The sequence below is a fragment of the Bubalus bubalis genome, chromosome 19, assembly GCF_019923935.1.
Source record: "Bubalus bubalis isolate 160015118507 breed Murrah chromosome 19, NDDB_SH_1, whole genome shotgun sequence".
NCBI lineage: Eukaryota > Metazoa > Chordata > Mammalia > Artiodactyla > Bovidae > Bubalus > Bubalus bubalis.
Window position 1 is genome coordinate 21391442 of NC_059175.1, and position 26918 is coordinate 21418359.

Here is a 26918-nt window from a genome sequence, read left to right on the forward strand (position 1 = left end):
AAACTTGGGATATTCAAAATTTTAGATGTCTTGAAGTCTTTTGTATTTCAAATGATTAGTTGGGCTGCTATTTATGTAAACATCACTTTTCACATCAGTTTTTGTTCATTTACCACCTGCTCACTTGTCTTGTTAAATTTTACTATACAATGACTTAATGTAGAGATTTTTTACATGCATGTTTAATCAGTTCCAAAAGTCTTGTTTTTCGAATTAAACCCCATCCCCATGAACCAGCGTCTTTCAGGGTAGAAAATCAAAAAGACTGAGACCCACCTTCCAAGTCTCTTCAGTGGGATGAAAACATGAGATCAGAAATGTCAGGAGGAGCAAGCAAAATTCCACCATGAGAGCAAGCAGAGACTCGTGGGAAGAGTGGTGTTTTTTTTTTTCCTTTTGGACTATTTAAAGGCTTCACCTTGGGGCTCCTCTGTAAGGCAAAAAAGTGGGAAAGGATGGATTAAGAATGTATGGCAAAAATGAGGCATCATTTCCTATCTGTGATAGATATATTTTCTTTGAATCAAAATAATTTTTGAATAACATGAAATATAGGCTCTGTGCTCCTTGAAATCAAATTTAGAGTAAAAATGGTAGAAGGAAGAAGAGACAGGAGAAAAACATGTCAAAGCAGACAGTCTGCCCATGCCTCGGGTTCTAGCCACCCTACAATCTCTTCTGCACCTCTGATCTTGAGTCAGTAATTTTGTTTTAGTTTTTGTTTGGTCATATCATACAGGATCTTAGTATGTAGCATCTCAGTTCCCTGACTAGGGATCAAACCCCTGTCAGTGGAAGTACAGAGTCTTAACCACTGGACCACCAGGGAAGTCCTCCAAATTGGTAATTTTGGAAGCCTGTTTAGAAATAAAACTCTCAAAGATGGTGTTTTCTCTGACTTATTCTTGCCATTATTTTCTATAATTCACTGTATAATGCTGTTCAGTCTTTATATCCAAACCTCCTAGCCTAAAAAATATAGAAGAATCAAGAAAATCAAAGCTTGAACAGAACATACACCCTTAACAGACATCTAAAAGATACAGTTGAGTCTCTAAAACACTGAATTTTAAGGAAGTAACAGACAGTGGCCCATATTTCACTAAGGATGACTCATACCAAACGTTTTTGGAATATGACCTGCTTATCATCTGCGCTGTTTCATTAAGCCTAGTTTTGTTTAGAAGTAGGTATCTTCTTGTATCACAGCCTACAGATTTATCTCTGTTAAATATGAAACACATGTCCTGAGCTGCCAAGCCAGCAAATTATTCTGCTCTCCTTTGACCATTCCTTTTCTGAATACAGATAACTCTACCAAAGACCAACAGCAGAAGACTGTAAGGTTAATAACCAGTTAAGTTTCCCTTATCATAGCTTAAGATGAAGAAGCCACAAATAAAATATATGCTTTCAGATGTTCAGGATGCAGTGCTTAAGATGCACTTTCATTAGGTTTAATGCATTTTTATAGGGTCATCAACCAAAATGATAAAAGGAAGAGACATTCTCATGCAGCTTAATATTATATAATAGCATTGGCTATTTGTATATGATGAAAAAAAAAGTTATTCTCCAGCTGTGTCATCTTATTGTACAGAAAAAGCATGCAGAGGGTAAGGTCTACCAAAGTTCAGGACTTCAAAGCCAGCTGACTGTCTGGGCTGTAAATTACCTCTTGACCTTTACATTACTAAATGGCTGTTCAGCGAGATTCTGTGCTCTGAATCCCAGGATGGTGCCCTGAAAGTTATGAACCCCAGGGTGCCATCAACTCTAAAGGATGCTGAGGAAGAAGCGTACTCTTAGGGACATTTGAAACTGAAAGAAAATTGCAGGCATGCACCACTCTTGAATCCGTGCCCCTTTCCACAGCAGGAAAACAGTTTGATGCCAGTTTTCTTTCTTTCTAACCAAACCTGCATTCCTTTCCTCCCCCTTTTTCTAGGTTTATTTCTCTTACTTTGCCTATGTGGCAAATATGATCTGATGGGTTTGGAATATCTGGGCCAGTCAGTCAATAGAGGAGATGATAGCAGAAGGTGACTGTTGGTTCATATTACTCTACTTTTCAACAAAGAACAAACGCGAATATAAATGACTTCAGGGATTTCCCCGGTGGTCCAGCGGTTAAGACTTCACCTTTCAAAGCAGGGAGTGTGGGTTCGACACTTGGTTGGGGAACTAAGGTCCTACATGTCTCGTGGTCAAAAAAACTGAAACATAAAACAGAAGCAATACTGTAACAAAATTCAATAGAGACTTTAAAAATGGCCTTACCAAAAAAATTTCTAAAAAGCACTATGAAAATTAAGAATGTTCTAAAATGCTGAGTCCACTCAAAATAATGATATAATCATAAAGGAAGCAAAAGAAGGTTTTTTCATTGCAGGGACAAGGCCATTTCATGGCCCCAGTGAAGCCACCCTAATGCTTTGAAATTATCAATAAACTTCCATGTGGTTCTACTTACAGTTTTGTTAACCACAAGGTGGAGAACCAAAATTATATGTTTGTATAAAGTGTTTAGCACTTAAATAAACTTCAAAAACCAATGGAAAAGTAGAAGTACGTCAAGGGTATATGCTTCCTTAAGCTACCATGTATCCACTTGAAGTTCTCTCTAACCTTAGGGTCCCCTAAACATAAACTTTACGTGCTTCCCACTCCGGTGAAGGGATCTCTGGAGCCAGGGTAGGAGAGGAGAATCCAGGGCCAGAGAGAAAGGGAAAGGAAAACACTCCAGGTTCTGAAATTGCCAGAAAGCTGTGGGGATTCTGATATGTCTGCCCTGAATGCAACTTAAGAGACTAAGAAATATTCTTGTGGTAGACCACAAGCCAGTTCTGTCTCTGTGACTAAAACCTAAACCACAAAACCCCTTTTCAAGTTCACAGCAGGGTATACAGCTCCTCTCCAATAAAACCAGTCCATTCACTGACCTACTCAAGTCAGCCCTTTATCAGATGGAAACCCCAAAGCCTCAAGAAATAGAAACTTGATAGCTTGAGTTTTCAGCTTTTCTACCATTGGAGCCTGTGACAAGTAGACATAACTCAGTTCCACACACCTTAGAACAGGACAGCTCAAAGTGTGGTCTGTGGACTGGTACCAAGCTAAGCGCCGTTACCAGTCCATCATAAGTATAGGCCATAAGCATTTAGAGACTTTCATTACAACTTTGTAAAGTAATTTTATATTAATTTATTCTAATAATAAAAAACTGGGGCTTCTGTTTTATACATCTTTTATTTCATTTTTTAAGTTTTGTTTTTGTGTTTTACAAAAGTATCAATAAATCATGGACTAAGAAGTTAAAAAGAAAATGTCACTTACCATTGTTAATTTGTGAAAGTGCTAGTCACTCAGCCATATCCAACTCTTTTTGACCCCGTGCACTACAGCCCACCAGGCTCCTCTGTCCGTGGCAAGAAGACTGGAGTGGGTAACCATTCCCTTCTCCAAAGGATCTTCCCACCCAGGGACTGAACATGCATCTCCTGTGTCTCCTACATTACAGGCAGATTCTTTACCACCTGAGCCACCATTTGAGAAGTAACAATGGAGAAGGTCCAATTTTTCTCTTAGTCCTGAGGAATAGCTTTCAGTATGTCCAAGTTCACAGAGTACTGCACTTCTTGAAATTATTTTGTATACATCTATAGTTGGTGAAACCCCTGGTGGCTCAGATGGTAAAGCGTCTATCTACAATGCGGGAGACCTGGGTTTGATCCCTGGGTTGGGAAGATTCCCTGGAGAAGGAAATGGCAACCCACCCCAATACTCTTGCCTAGAAAATCCCATGGACAGAGGAGCCTGGTAGGCTATAGTCCACAGGGTCAAAAAGAGTTGGAGGAGCCTGGCTCCTCTGTCCATGGGGTCGCAAAGAGTCAGACATGACTGAGTGACTTCACTATGGTTGGTGTTGGTGGATAGCCTATGACTTTGCTCCTTGAATTTGTCCAGGTCCTCTGAGAGGCAGACAACAAGCCAGGATCACAGATGAATAAGAGATACTAGGAGAATGCCAGTGAGAGGCAGTGGGAGCGGGAAGCTGGAGAAGGCTGGGAGAGCATCAGACTGCAATTCAGGGCTGACCCCTGTGAAGGAGAAAGGGAAGGAAGAAAAGAAGGGGGAAGAGGAAAGGGAGGCAGGAAGAAAAGTCTTTGCAGTGCATTTCTAAGAAAGTTCAGTAAAGCTAGTGTAGAGTCCTTTTGAGCCAAAATAACCTGTCCTAGAAGACTTTTATCTCCCTCAAATGGACCTGCCTTGGTATTTCAGTCACATTCAGCATTGGCTAGGAACAACCTTTGGAAACTGAGACCTAGGCACAAATATGACAGTGAATTCCAAGTAGAACACATGGAACAGCTGTTTAACAACATTCTCTGTAGCAGGAGACCTGAGGGGCACATTTTCATGGCCACAGCACTCTTCCTGATCCCACTAAGAGGAAGCAACTTCCTTTTCACCTACAGTTGAGGAACAGTTAAGTGGGCTTAATCCCCCTATTTTAAATCCCCCTATCCCCTGGTCACTTACTCTTCTGAATTCATCTAATTGGTGAGACCAAAGAAAGCCTAGACCTTTGCTGGGTTGTGTTACCCTATGAATGTGATCACAGCATTACAAAAGGAAAGGTAGTCATTTCTGGTTCTAAGAACAATTAGATTTTTGAGGAACAAGCCATATTGTCCTTTTGGCTAGCTAGATAAATGTTAGATAAGAAAATCCAACTGTCCCTTAGATTTAGAATGAGGAGTAACTTCATTCTACAGTTCAGCTTTTCCAGAAAACTCCTTACTTTGAGGGTTTTGAGGAAGTTGTCTACTCCGTAAATAAGTCTAATTCTAAGTTTTTAGTCTTTAATCATATTCTTGTCACTATTTGTCATTTGAACAGGGCCTAGAAGGGAGTAACTAGTACCACCTAATCTCCAATGTATGGATGAATGTGAGCTGTCTTATCCAAAATATCTGCATTATCCTGAGTATAATGCATGAGCCCTACAATGCACTTATACAATCCTTAGCACTCAATATCTGTATTATAAGTGAACACCTGTTGGTCACAGCCCTTGTCATTGAAACAAAAGGATCAACCATTACTGCACAGAGAACTATGCTTTCAGTTGGAAACAGCTACTTATAATTAATGACAAACCTACACAGTGTATCAGAGAAGGCAATGGCACCCCACTCCAGTACTCTTGCCTGGAAAATCCCATGGATGGAGGAGCCTGGTAGGCTTCAGTCCATGGGGTCACTGAGTCGGACATGACTGAGAGACTTCACTTTCACTTTTCACTTTCCTGCATTGGAGAAGGAAATGGCAACCGACTCCAGTGTTCTTGCCTGGAGAATCCCAGGGACGGGGGAGCCTGGTGGGTGCCGTCTATGGGGTCGCATAGAGTCGGACACGACTGACGTGACAGCAGCAGCAGCAGACAGTGTATTAAAAAGCAGAGACATTACTTTGCCTACAAAGGTCCATATAGTCAAAACTATGCTTTTTCCAGTAGTTATGTATGGATATGGGAATAGGACATTAAAAAAGGCTGAGTGCCAAAGAATTGATGCCTTCAAACTGTGGTGCTAGCGAAGACTCTTGAGAGTCCCTTGGACAGCAAGGAGATCAAACCAGTCAACCCTAAAGGAAATTAGCCCTGAATATTCATTGGAAGGACTGATGCTGAATCTGAAGCTCCAATACTTTGGGCACCCGATGCGAAGATCCAACTCATCAGAAAAGATCCTGATGCTGGGCATGATTGAAGGCAGAAGGAGAAGCGGATGGCAGACGAAGAGATGGTTGGATGGCATCACTGACTCAATGGACATGAGTTTGAGCAATTTCCAGGAGATGGTGAAGGACAGGGAAGCCTGGTGTGCTGTATTCCATGGGGTCACAAAGAGTTAGACACGACTGAGTGACTGAACAACAACAAACTTATAATCGAACACCTCAAGACTTTTCAAAAACATTAGAGATAACTTTGGCTTCTTAAAAAAACAAAGTGAACACATGGATAAGATTCTCTTCATTGAGGTCTCTTTATAAATGCAAGTCTCTAATTGACCACTCAACCTGGAAACAAAAAGAAAGTTTCACTGCTAAGAACGGTCATCTCCTTGTGGATACCAGACACAACTCCATTAAGAATTTATGAAGAGAGTTCAATCTATGGGGACCTCAGGTGTTCCCATTTTAAGAAGACTCTCCAGAATAATACTGGTAAACTGGAGAGCTTTTACTTCAATAGACTACAGGAGAAGATGGCAGACAGAAACACAAATGGAAATTCAGGCATTGATTCACTGTGAAAAAACTCCATGGTTCTTGTTTTGTCTCTGGATTGTCTTCTTCTGATAGTTATTAAATAGCAAACCTGCTTGTGATATTAAAAATGTAATAAACATATTGAATCTCAGGAATATGAGCCTGGAACATATTTTTTTAAACAGTATAAGCATTGTGAATAGTGTACAAAAGTGTCAGACATAATCCAAACAGCATTTCCACCAACATAAAAGAGAATATCCAGGAAGCACTTTGAAAGGAGCTTTCAAAGTCATCTGAAATCAGACTTCTTTGAAGAAAATTATCCTGGAAAATGGAGTGTAGCCAAAGCTATTTTTCTGTTCTGCTTAGGGACGACGCAGTGTTTTTCAGAGGACAACTAGAATATTACTCAAATCAATGAAACATATATCATTGAAAAGTCTACATCTTTGTGTGGTTACAGGTCCAGCTGCATAAAAAGCAAAAATATGGTTTCTTTTCATCAGATATCCTACAGACAAAATGTTCCCATAAATTCTAATCAGTAAAGAGAATTATTTTAATGACCAGCAATTCACCCAAAAACCTATATTTTCTTGGGCTAATTAGGATAATTGCTTAGTAAATCATCAAGCCCCTAAAGAGATATTTTGTTTGCATAAATGAATTTCCATTCATACATGGAGGCCCATTAAATCCTATGACCTCGAATTAAAAGCAATGAAGACAAAGCCAACATGATACATTGGAGATTATAAAATATGACTTTCTCTGGGCCTTGACTCCTTCACTTAAAAGTGACTGCAAAGATTGCATCAGTACCCTACTCATGTGAGATGGTTCAGATCTCCTACAGCACTCTCCTCCCAAGATACACGGAAGAAATAATGAATCTGATTATCTTTTCAGGTTCCTATCATGCCACATATTTACACGGACTTATCTGGTCGAAGGAAAGCATGTGGTACATATCTTCACTCCAATACCTATGAGAAGTCCCTATATGCTAATACAATAAAGGAAACATTTAAAAAGCTTGACAATTGGTAATCTGAGAATAGTGCTCTGCATGGAATTCAAACTCATTATACATGAATTCATGTACAAGGCTCCTTTATGGGCTACCGTTTGCAGGCATGCCATGGTCTCGCATGCAACAAGGATTTAAATTTGAATCTTCAAATTCTGCCTATAAATAAATAGGAAAAGCTATATCTGGGCTGTTTCTATAAGTATCATTTTATCTTCCCAATTATATCATTCTCTTTTTATGTACTCCAAAGAAAGTTAAGGTTACATTCTTGTGTGATTTTCCAGCTAAAGTGGTTGTGATTACAGGCAGACAACTAATCTAATATGAGCTCTACACATGGGAGATTCCCACCTTCAGGCATTTGTCAATCCTCAAGCTACACAGGAAAATAGACTAAGAAGTTAAGCAAAAGTTATTTTAAAACAGAGCAGAAATCCTCAATAAAATTTTAGGAAATCAAATCCAACAGCAAGTAAAAAGAATAGGACACCACAGCCAAGTATGATTTTTTTCTAGTATGCAAGAGAAGTTTGATATTTAAAAATCAAGCACTATAATCAACCACATTAACAGGTCAAAGAATAAAAGCCATAATATCATATCAATTGGCTCAGGAAAAGCACATGACAAAATTAAAAATCCATTCATTATAAAAACGCCTAGTACACTATGAATAAAGGGAGACTTCCTTAATCTCATAAAGAGCATCTACCAAAAAACCTATAGCTAACATCATACATACATCAAAGGCTGAATACTCACCCTCTAAGACCACGAACAAGACAAGGTTGTATGCTTTCACCACTCTTATTCAACATACTGAGTTGGCCAAAATGTTTGTTTGGGTTTTTCCATAAGACATTATGAATGAACTTTCTGGTCAATCCAAGATTACTGGAATTTTTAGTCACCTCAATAAGGCAAGAAAAAGAAAAAGCATACATACTGGAAAAATAAAAATGCAAGGGATTTCTGTGTGTTGACTTTATATTCTGCAACTTTACTATATTCATTGATTAGCTCTAGTAATTTTCTGTTGGAGTCTTTAGGGTTTTCTATGAAGAGGATCCTCTCATCTGCAAACAGTGAGAGTTTTACTTCTTCTTTTCTAATTTGGATTCCTTTTATTTCTTTTTCTGCTCTGATTGCTGTGGCCAAAACTTCCAAAACTATATTGAATAGTAGTGGTGAGAGTGGGCACCCTTGTCTTGTTCCTGACTTTAGGAGAAATGCTTTCAATTTTTCACGATTGAGGATAATGTTTGCTGTGGGTTTGTCATATATAGCTTTTATTATGTTGAGGTATGTTCCTTCTATTCCTGCTTTCTGGAGAGTTTTTATCATAAATGGATGTTGAATTTTGTCAAAGGCTTTCTCTGCATCTATTGAGATAACCATATGGCTTTTATTTTTCAATTTGTTAATGTGGTGTATTACATTGATTGATTTGCAGATATTGAAAAATCCTTGCATCCCTGGGATAAAGCCCACTTGGTCATGGTGTATGATCTTTTTAATGTGTTGTTGGATTCTGATTGCTAGAATTTTGTTAAGGATTTTTGCATCTATGTTCATCAGTGATATTGGCCTGTAGTTTTCTTTTTTGTGGGATCTTTGTCAGGTTTTGGTATTAGGGTGATGGTGGCCTCATAGAATGAGTTTGGAAGTTTACATTCCTCTGCAATTCTCTGGAAGAGTTTGAGTAGGATAGGTGTTAGCTCTTCTCTAAATTTTTGGTAGAATTCAGCTGTGAAGCCGTCTGCTGTAGCTGCTACTGCTGCTGCTGCTAAGTCGCTTCAGTCGTGTCCAACTCTGTGCGACCCCATAGACGGCAGACCACCAGGCTCCCCCGTCCCTGGGATTCTCTAGGCAAGAACACTGGAGTGGGTTGCCATTTCCATCTGGACCTGGGCTTTTATTTGCTGGAAGATTTCTGATTACAGTTTCAATTTCCGTGCTTGTGATGGGTCTGTTAAGATTTTCTATTTCTTCCTGGTTCAGTTTTGGAAAGTTGTACTTTTCTAAGAATTTGTCCATTTCTTCCACGTTGTCCCTTTTATTGGCATATAATTTCTGATAGTAGTCTCTTATGATCCTTTGTATTTCTGTGTTGTCTGTTGTGATCTCTCCATTTTCATTTCTAATTTTATTGATTTGATTTTTCTCCCTTTGTTTCTTGATGAGTCTGGCTAATGGTTTGTCAATTTTATTTATCCTTTCAAAGAACCAGCTTTTGGCTTTGTTGATTTTGCTATGGTCTTGTTTCTTTTGCATTTATTTCTGCCCTAATCAGGCTGATTTACTATCTCTATTTGGAGAGGACACAATTGGTAACAGGATGCTCCTGATTCTGCTTCATCCTGAGAAACCCTTCTCTGTGATATGATAGCATCTAGAGTCTACTCATTTAAGCAAACACAATTTACCAATAACAGATAGTCCCTGGGGCAACTGTTTGCCTAAACACCTGCATAAACACAGGATATATACAGTCTCTGTAATTCTTGAGTTTTTTTAGTGCTTTCCTAACTTTAGGGAGTAGGATGCAGAATGGAATGCTTGGCTATTCCTATCTAGAGGACGGAAGGACGGTATTTCACAGGGCATATTTCTTCATAATTCTAGATCATTTGTTTATGAACTAAATATAAAATCTTCATGAAGAAAGCAAACTAAGAAACCAGAAGACAGTAAACTAACAGGAGACTATGAATAATTGAACAGCACATATCTCCATGGGGAAGGAGTAGAGTTGAGTTCGGGGGTGCTGGTTGGAGTGGAGCATCTCCCTGGCTAATAAGGTGGAGTTGTACAAGATGCAAAGGCCCCTCCTGCTTTCTGTGGGTTTTCTGCAGGAGTCATAGTCATGTGAAGTCTACTGAAAACATGATTCAGAAGCAAAAAAGAATGCCAGTTATCTATTGCCTGGATACCAGGTTAACCTTGAGAGAACTTTGGAAGGTGTTTTCAATAAATAAGAGCTTCAGCAGTGATAGATGAAGAGAAATTATGGCACCAAATTTTGACACTGAAAACTCTTCAGTTTATTGATGGCAACATTTCTAAAAGTTGCAATAACTATTTTTTATTGGGTGTTATCAGATAAAATATTTGGCTTTCCTTAGGAGCTAATCACACATTTACAAAATTTCATAATCTTTCAGCTACTATTGACCTATCAATCATAGAAGGCTTTGACATTTGAGCAAGCCAAGCAGAACTCACAATTCAGTTTCTGCTCCCAGGACTCTAACACTAGTGTGTTCTGAGGATTATACTATAATACCTTGTGTTTCTAAAGTACCTTTCTCCTGGGAATTTCATAGATAGAGACTTTTGCTCTGAGCCTTACAAACATTTCAATGAGATAAAGAAAGTGAAGGATAAGTCTTCCGAGGAAAAGTTTAGTCATCTCTATCTGACTCAACACTTTCCATTGAAGACAGCAGCTAGTCTAGTGGCAATAACCAGAGGCCCAGTCACGTCTCTGAGTTTGCACCTCTCTGTAACCAGAGATGAGTCTCCCCGTTGTCTCCCTTTCTCCAGCTATAGGGAAGGGTTAGCTATCAAATAGGGCAGACGTCCAACATTTACAGGGCCTGGAGCATAAGTCCAAATGGACCTCTCTCCAAATGTTCTGTTCTTCCCACTTCCCATGGTTCTACATATGGAGGTCTTCATTCGGATGCTTGTGGACAGTCCGGTGTGCGCATGTACCCTCCCCAATGTCTGTCCCTTGGCCACCTGTGCAGCCTAAGCTTGAAAGACTGGGGTTTGGGAAAGTGCAGTTAGGAAAGATTCAGGCTTTGGGCTCCAAGGCCCTTGACCCTTGAGGAGGGGCAAGTTTGAAAAAAGAAGAAATGTCAGGGTGAAACCCTCCAAATGACAGGACCCAAGGCAAGGATCCACGTCTAAAGTGTCACAGTTTAAGAGACTGTGATGTACCTCCCAGAATCCTCTGTGGGACAGAAAGACACATGCCTCCAGCTGCTGGAAGTCCTGTAACTCAAAGCCCTCAACCTCAGTGACATCTCTCCCTCTCTTGGAATAGCTCGAGACTGAAGAAATTTGCCTCAAATAAGTCATATCCCATCACTGATGGCAGCCTGCATCCCATGGCTGACTGACATGGGTGTACAACAACCTGGACCCTCGTCTCAACTGTGGAAAACTCTGAAGGGACATCCTGTCCTCAGAGCTCCCCGAGAGTTAGCTGAGGCCTTTACTGAGACTGCACCACAGTGAGATTCTCATCTATACAATCCCGTTTCCTTCCCTTCCCCCATGCCTCTCCTGTACACTACTGCCTTCTCAGAGCCTACTTCCCAGGGAACCTGATCTTCAACAAAGAGCAATGATGGAAACACTCTGAAAAAACTGAACATAAGAAAACTATAAAATACTTGTTAAAAATAATCAAGTAATGCTTATTCATCCCTAAAAAATTGGGTCTTTGCTTTATACAAATATAAAATGGGATTTACTTTGCCATTGTTGTTGTTTAGTCACTAAGTCACGTTTGACTCTTTGTGACCCCATGAACCATAGCCCACCAGGCTCCTCTGTCCATGGGATTTCCCAGCAAGAATACTGGAGTGGGTTGCCATTTCCTTCTCCAGAGGCTCTTCCAGACCCAGGCATTGAACCCGCACCTCTTGCCCTGGCAGGCGGATTCTTTATCACTGAGTCTCTAGGGATGCCCGGGATTTACGTTAGGGTTAAACAAACTATGCCTGTGTATGCGTTTGTTTACTCATTTTTTTGTGCTATTGTTCTTGAAGAACGGAGGGAAGAGACAAGTGATCTGGGGCAGCAGGACTAAAAACAATGGTCCTCCACAAAGATCAAACAAAAAAATAAGACATTTCTGTCATTAGAGTATGAAGCAAGGGGAAACATATGTTTTAACCGTACCTTTAGAGAACTCTTAGCAGAGAGTTCTTTACAGGTCATACTGACAATACTGCAAAGACTCCTAACCATTTAGAAATGCAATGCACTTATTTTCAGGATGGAGGGTGATTTTCTGAGTTGTATCGAAGGGACAAACAAGCAAAATCCATTCTTCCTAAAAGACAGAAAATGCGTAATGTTCAAATGGCTTCTCCCCAGCTCAGTTCAGTTCAGTCGCTCAGTCGTGTCCAACTCTTTGTGACCCCATAAACTGCAGTACGCCAGGCTTCTCTGTCCATCACCAAATCCTGGAGTTCACCCAAACCCATGTCCATCAAGTCGGTGATGCCACCCAACCATCTCATCTTCTGTCATCCCCTTCTCCTCATGCCCTCAATCTTTCCCAGCATCAGGGTCTTTTCAAATATGTCAGCTCTTCACATCAGGTGGCCAAAGTATTGGAGTTTCAGCTTCAACATTAGTCCTTCCAATGAACACCCAGGACTGATCTCCTTTAGGATGGACTGGTTTGATCTTCTTGCAGTCCAACGGACTCTCAAGAGTCTTCTCTAACACCACATAGGAAAGAGTAAATTTAGTGATAGAAGGTCAGGAAGATAGGAAGAAGGAAAAGTCATCTGAAAGGCTATCTTCACTGAACCAATGGACCCAGAGGAGAAGGAGCCACCTATATATTCACAGAATTGGAAAGATTTATGCTCCTTCAAAATATTAACGCAAACTGGAGGTGAGTGAGTGTGGAGGGGCTGACTGTCCCATAGGAAGTCCTAAAGTCATAGGCCATATTTTCATAGCCGAATGATTCAAAAATAAAAATAGTTAATATTTACTAAGCCTTTTTATATAAGAAGCTGTGTGCCCAGGTGCTTTATATTCTCAGCCACTCTGCAAGGGAGGGGATATCATCCACATGTTATAGATGAGAACAATGATACTCAGAGAATTAGGTGATTTACCTCAATCACCAAACTTGTCAGTGACAGTGTCAGGACTCAACCTTAGCTCTAACTCTCCAAAGCCCTCTGTTTTCCACTATGACTAAGTCTCTTAATCCTGAAATCAATGGCCAAAGTTTTAGTTGCTACTTTGAGCTGAAGAATTTCTGGGATCATTATCATGATTTGTCCATTTGCTGTGCTCCTATTCTCTGAGACACTCTTCTAATTAGTCAGAAAGATCTCTGTACCTTTGATGACCAGATCACCTGCAAATTTGACCTGGCAATTTTAGTGAGGTAAAAGGCTGCCAAGTGTGTTTATGGGATGCAGAACAATTTGGGTAGGCCTGTGCTTGTGTCTTTGTGCTTTAAGCTCAGTATCCAGGTACTGTGATTGTCACCAGCTCTGATGTCACTTATCTGCCATGGGTAGCATGGTATGTTGTCTGCAAAGACGGCCACCAATAAAGTCACCATCTCTGATGTCACTTACGTGCTATGGATGATATGGTATATTGTCTGCAAAGATGGCCACCAATAAATTCACCATCTCTGATGTCACTTACATGCTATGGATGATATGGTATATTGTCTGCAAAGATGGCCATGAGTAAGTATTCTTATCTTTATAGGAACATGCCCTTTAAGAGTTCAAGACTACATCTGGGCTGGCTATGCAGTTTGCTTTGCCAATAGACTGTGACATAAGTGACTCAGGCTGAGCTCTGGGCCCATGCCTCAAGAGACAAGATAGCTTCTTGCTTTTGTTTGGAATCCTGAGGTATTACACAAATAAATTTAGTTATACTCTAGTGGACATGCAACATGTAAAAAGAAGTCCCACTCAATAGCTAGTACTAACCACCAAATGCATGACTAAACCACCTCGTATCAGTAAGCCCCAGAAGGATGCTGCCACATAAAAGAGCCCAGCTGACACCAGGTAGAGCAGGAGAAAAAGGATCAGCTGGACCCAGCCAACTCACAGAATTTTAAGAAATAATACAATTATTAATATTAGTGGTTTTAAGCCACTAAGTTATGGGATAGTTTATCATTTAGATCACTCACCTAGAGCCAGACATCTTGGAACGTGAAGTCAAGTGGGCCTTAGGAAGCATCACTACAACAAAGCTAATGGAGGTGATGGAATTCCAGTTGAGCTATTTCAAATCCTGAAAGATGATGCTGTGAAAGTGCTGCACTCAATATGCCAGCAAATTTGGAAAACTCAGCAGTGGCCACAGGACTGGAAAAGGTCAGTTTTCATGCCAATCCCAAAGAAAGGCAATGCCAAAGAATGCTCAAACTACCGCACAATTGCACTCATCTCACATGCTAGTAAAGTAATGCTCAAAATTCTCCAAGCCAGGCTTCAGCAATATGTGAACCGTGAACTTCCAGATGTTCAAGCTGGTTTTAGAAAAGGCAGAGGAACCAGAGATCAAATTGCCAACATCTGCTGGATCATGGAAAAAGCAAGAGAGTTCCAGAAAAACATCTGTTTCTGCTTCATTGACTATGCCAAAGCCTTTGACTGTGTGGATCACAATAAACTGTGGAAAATTCTGAAAGAGATGGGAATGCCAGACCACCTGACCTGCCTCTTGAGAAACCCATATGCAGGCCAGGAAGCAACAGTTAGAACTGGACATGAAACAACAGACTGGTTCCAAACAGGAAAAAGAGTATGTCAAGGCTGTATATTGTCACCCTGCTTATTTCACTTCTATGCAGAGTACATCATGAGAAATGCTGGGCTGGAAGAAGCACATCTGGAATCAATATTGCCAGGAGAAATATCAATCTCAGATATGCAGATGACACCACCCTTAAGGCAGAAAGTGAAGAAAAACTAAAGAGCCTCTTGATGAAAGTGACAGAGGAGAGAGAAAGAGTTGGCTTAAAGCTCAACATTCAGAAAACGAAGATCATGGCATCCAGGCCCATCACTTCATGGCAAATAGATGGGGAAACAGTGGAAACAGTGGCTGACTTTATTTTTGGGGGCTCCAAAATCACTGCAGATGGTGATTGCAGCCATGAAATTAAAAGACACTTGCTCCTTGGAAGGAAAATTATGACCAACCTAGACAGCATATTCAAAAGCAGAGACATTACTTTGCCAACAAAGGTCTGTCTAGTCAAGGCTATGGTTTTTCCAGTGGTCATGTATAGATGTGAGAGTTGGACTATAAAGAAAGCTGAGCATTGAAGAATTGATGCTTTTGAACTGTGGTGTTGGAGGAGACTCTTGAGAGTCCCTTGGACTGCAAGGAGATCCAACCAGTCCATCCTAAAGGAGATCAGTCCTGGGTGTTCATTGGAAGGACTGATGTTGAAGCTGAATCTCCAATACTTTGGCCACCTGATGCAAAGTGCTGACACATTTGAAAAGATCCTGATGCTGGGAAAGATTGAGGGCAGGAGGAGAAGGGGATGACAGAGGATGAGATGGTTGGATGGCATCACCGACTCAATGGACATGGGTTTGGGTGGACTCCGGCAGTTGGTGATGGACAGGGAGGCCTTCACTTTCAATTTTCACTTCCATGCATTGGAGAAGGAAATGGCAACCCACTCCAGTATTCTTCCCTGGAGAATCCCAGGGACAGGGGAGCCTGGTGGGCTTCCCTCTATGGGGTCACACAGAGTCGGACATGACTGAAGCAACTTAGCAGCAGCAGTAGCAGGGAGGCCTGGCGTGCTGCAGTTCATGGGGTTGCAAAGAGTCGGACCCAATTGAGCATCTGAACTGAACTGCATAGGAAACTGATACAGATGGGCTCAGTATGATTATTGTCCCAGAGCCAGCAATAAAGCAAAGTTCTGTCTGTCTACTGGTGGCCAGCTTATAGAGTATGTATTCTAGACACTGCAGGCAACCAGCTGCCAATGGAAAAGTCAAAGTCCAAGTCACTCAGTCTTGACCAACTCTTTGCAACCCCATGGACTATAGAGTACATGGAATTCTATAGACCAGAATACTGGAGTGGGTGGTCTTTTCCTTCTCCAGGGGATCCTCCCAACCCAGGGATCGAAGCCCAGGGCTCCTGCATTGCAGGCAGATTCTTTACCAGCTGAGCCACCAGGGAAGCCCAGCTACCAATGGAAAGTAAGTGGAAAAGGAAGACCCTCCTACCACCAGTTTATTCCCTATCCTTAGTCAGCACTGAATGAGACTGGATCACCTAACTTGCTCAGCAGAAATGCTCCAAGACCTCTGGGTCAGTTAATCATTCAGCTCTCTTCTGTAAACCAATGCTCTTCTTAATAAGTGCTAAATCAAAAAAGAATAACAAAAATATCATTCCAAAGCTATTGATCCCAAATCTTTGTTAAAATAAGCTTTAAATCTTGCCTCATGGAGCCCAATTACTGAGCTACCCTTGCCAGCCTTTAAGGCTCCCTTCAAACTGTCCCCAGATAACAGATCCACATCCCTGCATTGATGTTCAAAGGAATCCTGCCCCCTGTTATTCACTTCTCTGTAGGAGGCAGAATCTCACCACCTCCATAAGAAGCTCTTCTTTCAGCTCCCAGAAGGAATCACAAATGACACGCTCCTCAATGAGGTGTTTTATTCAAGGGCAGTATTTGCCCTTAGACCTACTTGGCTCTGGTCATGTGTAAGTTTCTTCAGTTTTTCAGAGCTGCTTCATTTGGAGCCTTTTTAAAATTTATTTCCCTACTGTATGGAGGAAAGTTTCATGTTGACCTTCCTCGTATGGTATATGATGTTGAAACAAGTGAAAACTTGTTCTAATCCTGATCTTATAAATTCCCAAACTCTTAAAAATCTTCATTGCACAGAAAACCAATCTCTAAAAAAGGGATGAGACATACAGAAAATAATGAAATTCATTCTACAGAGGGTAAATTAACTGCTTTAATTTGGAAAGAGGCAGGAGAAGGGAAGACTATATTATAGGGGAATTAGACAGGAGGTTTAATAATCACAGAGAGAAAGAACATCTGCTTGTGTTTTCATAATGGTGGACCACCTTGGAAATGGTACTAAAAGATGGGGGTGGAGGGTGAGTAGGAGGGGAACTGCCTTGGTAGGAAATCCAAGAAGTCACAAGACTTGACTCTCAAACATGAGAAAAGGAGGTCAAAGAACAGGGCAAAAGAAAACTGCTAGAGTCTTTGAGACCAAATAAAAAGAGGAAATCAGAGTGGGAAAGTCCACTCTAGGAGTCTGAGAAAGTGTTCTTGGTAACAATCCTTAAAAATAGTCTAGTCACTTAAACAAAAAACACTGTCTAGACAGGAGATTTTATCTTTTGTTATTTTGTATTATGTAAACATTTGAGGCTTATTTAAGTTAGTTAAGTTTTAGTAAAGATCATCTTTTTTTAATTAAAAAGAAAAGGAAATCCTTTCCTATGCTGGTCAACCATTTCCATATGTCACAGCGTTTGGGACCATCTGAGCGTGCATCTCTACTTCACTGCATTATTGAAGGTATAGTAGATGGAGACTGCCAAAAACAAGGACATATTTCCTGATCTCATATAGTCGCGGGAGTGACAGCTGTGCACACCTCTTTGCATTTGACCCTGAAGCTATGAACAGGCTGCCACAGATATAGCAAAATTCCCTTGTAGATACGAAGTGTTTCTCCTCCTCCTCCTCCTCAGCTGCTTCTCAGTTCTTAATCTCCATCCTGACACTTCCATTCGCCTTTGAGTCCATTCCAGGCTCACTTTGATTTAATTATTTGTATTGGTATCACAGACTGCAAAAACACCCATAATTCATCATTTTCTGGAGAAAGCACATATCCCCTTTGAAACTGCATTTTCATTTTCAGAAAGCCAGCATTCCAACAAAGGTATCACTTCCTTATTTCAACTGAAATAAAAGGCTCCTCTGCTGTTAGCCAGATTCCCTAACTCACCCAAGCTAGAACAACTCATATCTAACAGATCCTTCCTCTGCACCAGACGCTATGCTAAGGGTCCTCACAAGGACCCTTTGGGGAGGCACGATTATCTTCCTCCATTCTCAAGCTAAGATGGTCTGATAGGCCCTGGTTCCCAGGTGGCACTAGCGGTAATGAATCTGCCTGCCAATGCAGGAGACCTAAAAGATGAGGGTTTGATTCTGGGTTGGGAAGATCCCCTAGAGAAGGGAATGGCTAATCATTCCAGTATACTTGCCTAGAGAATCCCATGGACAGAGGAGGCTGGCAGGCTACAGTCTAGGGGGTTGCCAAGAGTCGGACATGACTGAAGTAACTTGAACATGCACACACATACCCTAGTGAGTGGCAAAGCTGGACACCCACAATTTTACCCCCTGACTCCAGGGACTATTCCTTCCTGGGAGTGTAGAAATAGGGAGCCACAGTTTACCAGATCAAGTCTCTTCAGGTTAGCTGTCAAAGCTATTTCTACAAAATGTACTCATAAACCAGTTTGAATTTCTCAATTGATCTTAAGTATTGTACCTACCCAATCCATGGAAATTTATATTTAAGAGTATTATTGATTTGTAGTTAACTCTAAATCCAGATCTTGAGTATGGTAGGATGTAATACCTCATTCTTCTTGGGTAAGGAAGATATTTAAAGTTAGTCTATCACGCTTCTTTCTCATTTCGCATACTAAGTGAACCATTCCAGTCACTAGATTATCTACCACCTATGGCCTTTAACAGAAAAAAAGCAGAACAGCTTAAACAGCAGGCAGGATCACTTCCTAACTCTCCACTGTACTGAAAATGATATTTGGGATAATGTCCTCCTTTTATCCTCCAAGTGAATTCTCCATTCTTCTAAACCCTGCTCTCTGCCCTAAGAAGATGACGAGTTCAAAATACATCAACATAACCCTTTGCTGTTGGCTCCTGTCAGATTTCACAGGTGGTACAGTGTCAAGAGATGAGAAGCAAGAAGAAAGTGGGCGTGGGTGGTTTTTCCCCAGGAAATCCCCATGCTGGGCTGCGGCTTGGCTCTACTCCTCCACAGTCAGGCAGTCCTCTCTGTTCACCTCTCTCTCTGGGTCTCCCTTGTATGCTGAGTCACTCAGTCATGTCTGACTCTTTGTAACCCCACCAGAGTCCTCTGTCCAGTATTTTCCAGGCAAGAATATTGGAGTGGTTGCCACTTCCTACTCCAGGGGATCTTCCCAACCCAGGGATTGAACCCACGTCTCTTGCATCTCCTGCATTGGCAGGCAGATTCTTTACCGCTAGCCCCACCTGGGAAGCCCCTCACCCTTCACTTGTTCCTTCAGGCCTGGCAGTATTAACACGAACCATGGCACAGGGGTACACACCATCCTTGTCGCTTTTCCTAAGCCATGCTTGCATCCTTCTAAACTGACTTTTCATCAAACTCCCCTCAAATCGCCTAATCTTAATGTGCCATCTGTTTCCCGTCAAAATCTTGACTGATACAATACTAAAAATGTTGGCAAGAACCCACAAGCTTCACAAAAACATTACTGCTCTGTGTAATTCCTACTTAAGATAGAATCTCAAAAATTAGGAGAGAGAGCTTTTTTTCTGAAGGCCAGGCTTTCATTTATTAGAGGTTAATTATGCATTGACTCAGATGAAGAAAGGAAGGTCGATTTCTTTGTGCGTAAGTAAAAATATTCTAAACTTCATATAGCAGAAGAGAAAGAGATATGTTTATTTTTGTAGTTACCAGGGTTCAGGTGCCCTGGCCTTCCAGTGTTGTTTGGGAATCCTAAATGTCTGACCGTACCACGGACCCCCCACCTCCCACTTGTTCTTTCTTATTCTCTGGCCTTCTTGACTCAAAGTAGCACAGAGGCCCATCTGCCTCCAGAAATCTGGGGATCCAGTACTTGCCCTTCTACCCAGTAACTCTGACCTTGGCTGTATTATGTAATCTCCCCAAGCCTTAGTTCCTGTTATGAACTGAATGTCTGTGTCCTCCCATATGTTAAAATCCTAAACCCTAGTATGATAGTATTTAGATGTGGGGTTTTGGGGGAGGTAGTTACGGTTATTGGGGGTCATGAGAGTGGGGCTCTCCTGAAGAGACTGAATGCCCTTATGAGAGGAGATACTAGAAACTTGCTCTTTCTCCTCTATGTGAAGACACAGTAAGAAGGTGACCACCTGCAAGCCAGGAGGAGAGCTCTCCACAGAAACAAAACCCTGCTGGACCTTCATCTTGGACTTTCTAGCTTCCAGAACTATGAGAAAATAAATCTCCTCTTGGCCACACAGAATTTTGTTACAGTATTTCATTGTGGTATCAGCCCAAGCAGATTGATGTAGTTCCCTTCCCTTTAAAACAGAGGTGATTAAACTAGACCACCCACATTGGAATGTCTCTCTCTCTCTCTCTCTCTCTCTCATTTACTAGTTATAAAGCCCTGGGCAGGTTGATTAAATGTTCCTCAGTTTCCTTGTCTGTAAAATTAGAGTAATATCAGTATATAGTTCTTTGGTTTGTTGGGAGGATTGAATGAGGTAATGAGTGCTCAACACAGTATCTGGAACTTAATCAGCATTAATCATCTTCATCACTTCTATGGAACCTCAGAACAAATCGCTCTGCCAGGGGTAGAACAGGATTAGCAAAGTCTTCTTGAAAGAGATGATGGAAAAAACAGGCAAGACCACACCCTATGGTCAGCGCTTGTTGCACTCCCCAAATATGTAACCCAGTTTAACCCATATAAGTGCTTGTAACCTGCTCTTTGATTAATATATTACTATTTGAAGCAATAATCCAATTATAAACAAGTACAAGCTGGTGAGTTTACACAAAGCAGGTAGTTTCTAGGCAGAGAAATGCCTTGGAAAATGCGGTCAGTTTATAACTAATTTCTCAAAGAATTTTGTAACTGCTGTTTTTCAGTTGTGTGTAAAAAGAATTGCATAAAGTTAAGAAGAAAAAGGAGAAGAAGAAGAGGGAAGAAGCTGGGGGAAGAAAGAAGAAGGAAAGGGAAAAGAGGAAGAATAAAAATGCCCTAAAATTTCTGGGAGAAGCCCAGAGACAGCCCAGGACAGAATGAAAAAGTGTGAGTCCTCACTGTTCCTTTTGTGGGAAATGGGGAATGTTGGAGCCAGTTAGTCATAGGACAGGGCAGCAGGACCATCACCTGCTCTACCATCCAAGTCTGACTCACCTGAACAAACAGAATCAAGACTTGCTCCATTATCAGTCCCCACCCCATGTTTCTCTAATTTGACAAAATACATTCAGTCAATATGATGGTTCACTTGGTAAAGAATCTGCCTGCAATGCACGAGACCCGAGTTCAATTCCTGGGTGGGGAAGATCCTCTGGAGAAGGAAATGGCTACCCACTCCAGTATTCTTGCCTGGGAAATCCCATGGACAGAGGTGCCTGGCAGGCTACAGTCCATGGGGTCACAAAGAGCTGGACATGACTGAGCAACTAAACCACCAGCACGGTATTCATGGAGTTTGTGGGATTCACTGCTTTGCTAGTCCCAAATGCTGGAGAGTTATGAGACAAAGCAAGATAAACTAGAATAGACATCTGTTCCCAATGACTTTACATGCTGAGGAATAGAAAAGAAACAGAAGTGACTATATAGAAAAGAATATTATACATAGAAGAGATTGATTCAAACACCAGAAAAGTTGTGTCTTTGTTAACTATTTATAAAGCTGATCAGAAAGGAAGAAGAAAAGTAAAAGATTTCTCACAGGATGTGAGTTTGATAAATGTCCTGAAGGACATGATGGACTTGGCTTGACCAGGGTATGCAATATCATTCCAACTTAAGGCTAAAGGAACAATTTGTGGAAAAATTGAACAAAAATAGACAAGATATACCCATCACTTAGAAATAGTGCTTGATACCCCCTAAAACTGTATTATTGAACATATTTTGGATTTATTGTTCTCTCATAAACAGATATCCAAAGGGGGTTGATAAAAGTCTGGTATGGTGTTCCTGGATGGCATCAGAGATCTAGACACTTGAATTTTCCATTTCTCTATTCTTGAGACCTACCTCTCACAATTTTATGTTCTCAAGATGGCTGCCAAAGCTCCAACCATCATGTCCGTGTTTCAGACAAAAGGAAAGCTAGAGTAAATAAACACATACTTCTCTTTTGAGCAGCTTCTCCAACAATTTCCATTTATACCTTGTTGGCTAGAATTCTGCCACATAGCTACGCCTGACCTGCAAGGAAGGCTCAAGGTATATGCTGTTCCCTGGGCACTTTGCTACTGCTCAAAGAATCAAATATTTATGAATAAGAAATAATTCTAGAGCTCAGCAAAAAGTGCATGCATGTGTGGCTAAGACACTTCAGTCATGTCCAACTCTTTGCAACCCCACGGACTGTATAGCCCACCAGGCTCCTCTGTCCATGGGATTCTCTGGGCAAGAATACTGAAATAGGTTATCATGCTCTGCTCCAGGGGATCTTCCCGACCCCAGGGATTGAACCCACATCTTTTATGTCTCCTGCATTGGCAGGGGGGTTCTGAACTACTGTGCTGTGCTGTGCTTAGCCACTCAGTCATGTCTGACTCTTTGTGACCCCATGGACTGTAGCTCATCAGGCTCCTCTGTCCATGAGATTCTCCAGGCAAGAATACTGGAGTAGGTTGCCATGCCCTCCTCCAGAGGATCTTCCCAAGCCAGGGATCGAACCCAGGTCTCCCAAATTGCAGGCAGATTCTTTACTGTCTGAGCCACCTCCAGGTGATCTTAACCACTAGCACCGCCTATTCTCGACAAAAGATGAAAAGCACATGTAAACAACTAACCATGTCATTTGTGGCCTATGTCAGACTTTGCAGAGAGGGTTAAACACAAAGTAACAATTGTTGCTCCTGCAAAGTAATCTGGTTTTGAAGAGATGGATTAAAAGCTTATCAAAGAGTTCTTGAAAAACCTCATGCAGAGGAGCTGCTAAGTGCAAAACTTGTTCCACTGGATATGCAGTGTCAATCACTGTGGAAACATGCTCAGCGGAACACACAATAGTACCTGAAAGTTAGTGGCTCATGTGAAATATGACACTGTGATCACAGCCTCTTTTAGGATCATTGACACACCAATTTCTTTCTTAAGACCTTCAGGCTCCCTTGTTTTGATGTTTGGTGCATTTTCAAACTGTCGTCATATGATTCTGACTTTCCATCAGTTGAGTTTTAAAATAGAAATCAAAAAATTTTCTCATACCATTTTGTAAAATGTATTTGGCTGCATATTTAGTAATACAAATGCAATTTTTTGAACTTGGGTCAAAAATATTGATTTAAGATACAGGTAGATTCTCTGAAGTTTAGAAAAACCAAGAGGCATTCTACCAAGGCAACATTGACCAGGAAGAGGTTCTGCAGAGTGTACCTATGACGATACAATGCGCACACTGAGAGTCCAGCAGGAGATAAATCCATGCAGATTAACAGGGTCCCAGAGCTTAAAGCCTCTGAGGGCACCATTCATACTGTGATCTATGATAACGGCACCCCTGGGGCACAACATAGAGCAGCATGCGAACACCACCCCCAGAATGGTCCCAGGAACAAATGTCTATGGAAGAGGGTAATCCACTAGAATTTCCATGTGGCAGTAACTGAAAACAATTGTAATACTTTATTCTTATTAAGTGTTTTACAATTTAGAATATCTTTAACATATGCACCAATCTGGATCATTCATTTTTTTACAGCAGAAGAAACAATCTCAGTAAAATTTAGTGACCTACACAGAGCCACACACCTAAGTGGCAGGATTCATGGTTAAAGAGACACACCAATGTGAACTCAGACTAGACACCTATTTGCATTCAGACTATACCTGATGGGCAGGGTGAAGTCTCTCTCAAAGCTTCTCAGATCATGCCATTCTAGATTTATTTTTATTAATATAGCTGGTGAGCACTAAGAGATTATAGCTTGGTTTTTCTTCCTCTGGTTTATATAAATAACACAAGAGCCTTAGATACTATAAAATTATTAGCTTGCTTAACCGTATGGTTAAGAAACCTACTTTCAGCCCCTCTCATATCCAAGACTCTCCACCCCAAACAAAACAAAACAAAATCCTTAGTTTAAATTTATGATATGTTAAAGCACCAGACTCAGAGTCGAGAAACATGGATGTGTTCTGAACTCTGTAGCTAATAAATGTCTTCATCTCTAGGGTCCTCAATTCCCCCTCTGTAAGATGAAGGCATTAGAGCCTTAATAGCCTGTAATAGCCTATAAGCTTTACATCCTAAGATTCAATGCAGGCCTGGTTAAAAAGCCACTCAAGCTTACTGAAAGGAGTTGGACATTTCAAAAGTTAAGATCCATGACATGGTAAGGAACATTACCGGAAAAACATGGCTTGCCCACATGACACGATGGCCTCTATAAATAGGAATCTCAGAATATCTTTTCATGAGACTAGCTGGTTAGCTCTCAGCTGCCTGGAGCTGCTATAGATTTAGAAGAAACTTCTTAGTTTGGCTCTCATCCCGTACTTCTAAAAATCCAGTAGCTAATTTAGGATTTAGGACTGATAGATCACTGTTTTATGTGGCTTAGTACACTGACAAGCTTGTAGAAACCAGGTTTCCAGGTTTATTCCCTGTTCATGCTCAGTTCGTGACTTCCAAGAGAAACTGTGGGAGAGAGTCCTGCTCTGTCTCCTACTTAGCCTTCCTCTTAACAAACTGGAACTGTATTTTAACAGAGGGGAGCAAATTGTTTTCCCTGAGCTTGGGCCTGCCTGGGTCTGGAAACCTGCTGGGAGAACAGACAGAGAAGTAACAGCGTCTCCTCACACCACACCCAAATTCACAGGGCTGTAAGGAGAGAGGGAAGGAAGACCAGAAGGCATGAGAAGACCTCATTGACTGGTTCAGTGTTGAAGTTCTTGGTTGTCTGATGGAGGACCAAGCTAACTCTTTGTGTGGGGCATGTCTGTGGAGTCTTTGGAGGTCCATGGTGATCTTTAGCTGACCTCTTGCTTCTCCCTCACCTCAGCTCCTGCCTTAGCAATAAACCCTACAGCCTCATACTTCCAGATCTCCTCTGCCTTGCAGAGCCCATTCCGGGAGGCTTCAACCTGATTCCCTTTCATGGCCCCATTCGGCCCAGAGGAAGGTCATATTGTTGCCAGATGTCAGATGTCCAGCCTTTGTTCTCACCTGGCCTTCATGCATGGTTTCAGCCAGTCTTTCATTTCGAGACTATCTTCCACATACTTCAGATGGCAGTCCAGTATGTGCCCCCCAATCCAGGGACACACATCAAGCGTTCTGACTGGCCTCCTCATGGCCCCTCTCACTAGACTGAAGCAAGCACCCAATACCCTGCTGGTGCTGGGAGCAGGGGTAGACACCAAGTTCCGACAACTCTCCACTAAGATACTGCCTCTCTTGGCCTTTTAAACATCAATCCTTCCCATCCTCAAAGTGCCTATTGGGCTAAAGGTCATAAAGCTTCTTCCTGATCATCTCCTTAGAAAACTTTGCAGGGGGAATCTAACCTCACTGCTGACGTGTCTGTACCTGCCCACCGATGTTCCTTCTCAGACAACAAAGGTCGATAAAGAAAAGAATTTCTTTTTAATGTCCTATTGATTAACTTACAAATATTCTTCCACCCCTCAAAATATGTCTGTGAACATGTAATCAATCAAATATTGCTTTTCTATAAATATAAAAACCTCGTCATTTCCTCCTTATGGGCCCTTCCTCTTTTGTGACGTGTGCTTTACCCTCAATCACTTACTTTCCTTACCCTCTTCCATTCTTTTCTTTTTTTTTTTTAAGATTTTAATCACAGGAAGTTGATTCTATACTTTACTTTTTTACTTTTGGCTGTGCTGGATCTTCGTTGCTACATGGGCTTTTCTCTCGTTGCAGTGAGTGGGGCTACTCTCTATTGCAGTCTGGGATTCTCATTGTAGTGGTTTCCCGCTTTGCAGAGCACAGGCTCTAGGGCACATGAGGCCAGCAGTTGTGGTTCTGGGCTCTACAGCGCAGGCTCAACTGTTGTGGTGCGCAGGCTTAGTTGCTCTGCAGCCTGTGGGAGCTTCCCGGACCAGGGATAGAACCCACGTCTTCTGGCACTGGCAGGCTGATTTTTTACCACTGAACCATCAGGGAAGCCCATCCCTTCCATTCTTAATTATCCAGTATTTCTGTTTCCCCAGAGGCTTTATCCAAAGAAGTTTATAGAAAAAAGTTAGGAAGAACTTCAGAGTTCATAGAATTCTACAGGTTAGATTAAAAACCGTAAAACCTGTATTATTACACTTTCATTATTTTTCTAAAACCTGAATTGTTTAGGATCGAATTCTGAGTTTCTATTTTTGATCCATAGGGTCAATTGATTATGAAATGTGTGCATAAAATTATGCATGGCTTGATTTTTTAATTAAAATTTTAATTTTAGAATAGTTTTAGGTTTACAGAAAAGTTGCAAAAGATAATAAGTGTAATAATGTTGTTCAGTTGCTAAGTCTTGTCTGACTCTTTGCGACCCCATGGACTGCAGTACCCCAGGTTTCCCTGTCCTTCACCATCTCCCAGAGTGCTCAAATTCATTTTTGAGTTGGTGATGCTATCCAACCATCTACAGAAAAATAAATGCACCAAGAATTAAGAGGGTCTCATCACAAGACTATCATACTGAGTAAAGTCAGATAGAGAAAGACAAATATCATATGATATTGCTTTATATGTACTCTTAGAAAATGGTACAAATTATATGATTTTCTACATCAAATCACAGATGCAGAAAACAACTTATTGTTATGAGCAGAGTTAGGAGGG

At 41.2% G+C, this 26918-nt stretch overlaps 1 long non-coding RNA gene across 1 annotated transcript in view; it reads right to left on the reverse strand.

The window, feature by feature from the left end:
- Positions 1–281: 281 nt before the first annotated feature.
- Positions 282–26918, reverse strand: part of LOC123330558 — a 63014-nt gene continuing 36377 nt past the window's right edge. The window contains exon 3 of the long non-coding RNA XR_006546567.2: positions 282–430. This is a non-coding gene — a long non-coding RNA (uncharacterized LOC123330558). The remainder of the gene's footprint in view (positions 431–26918) is intronic.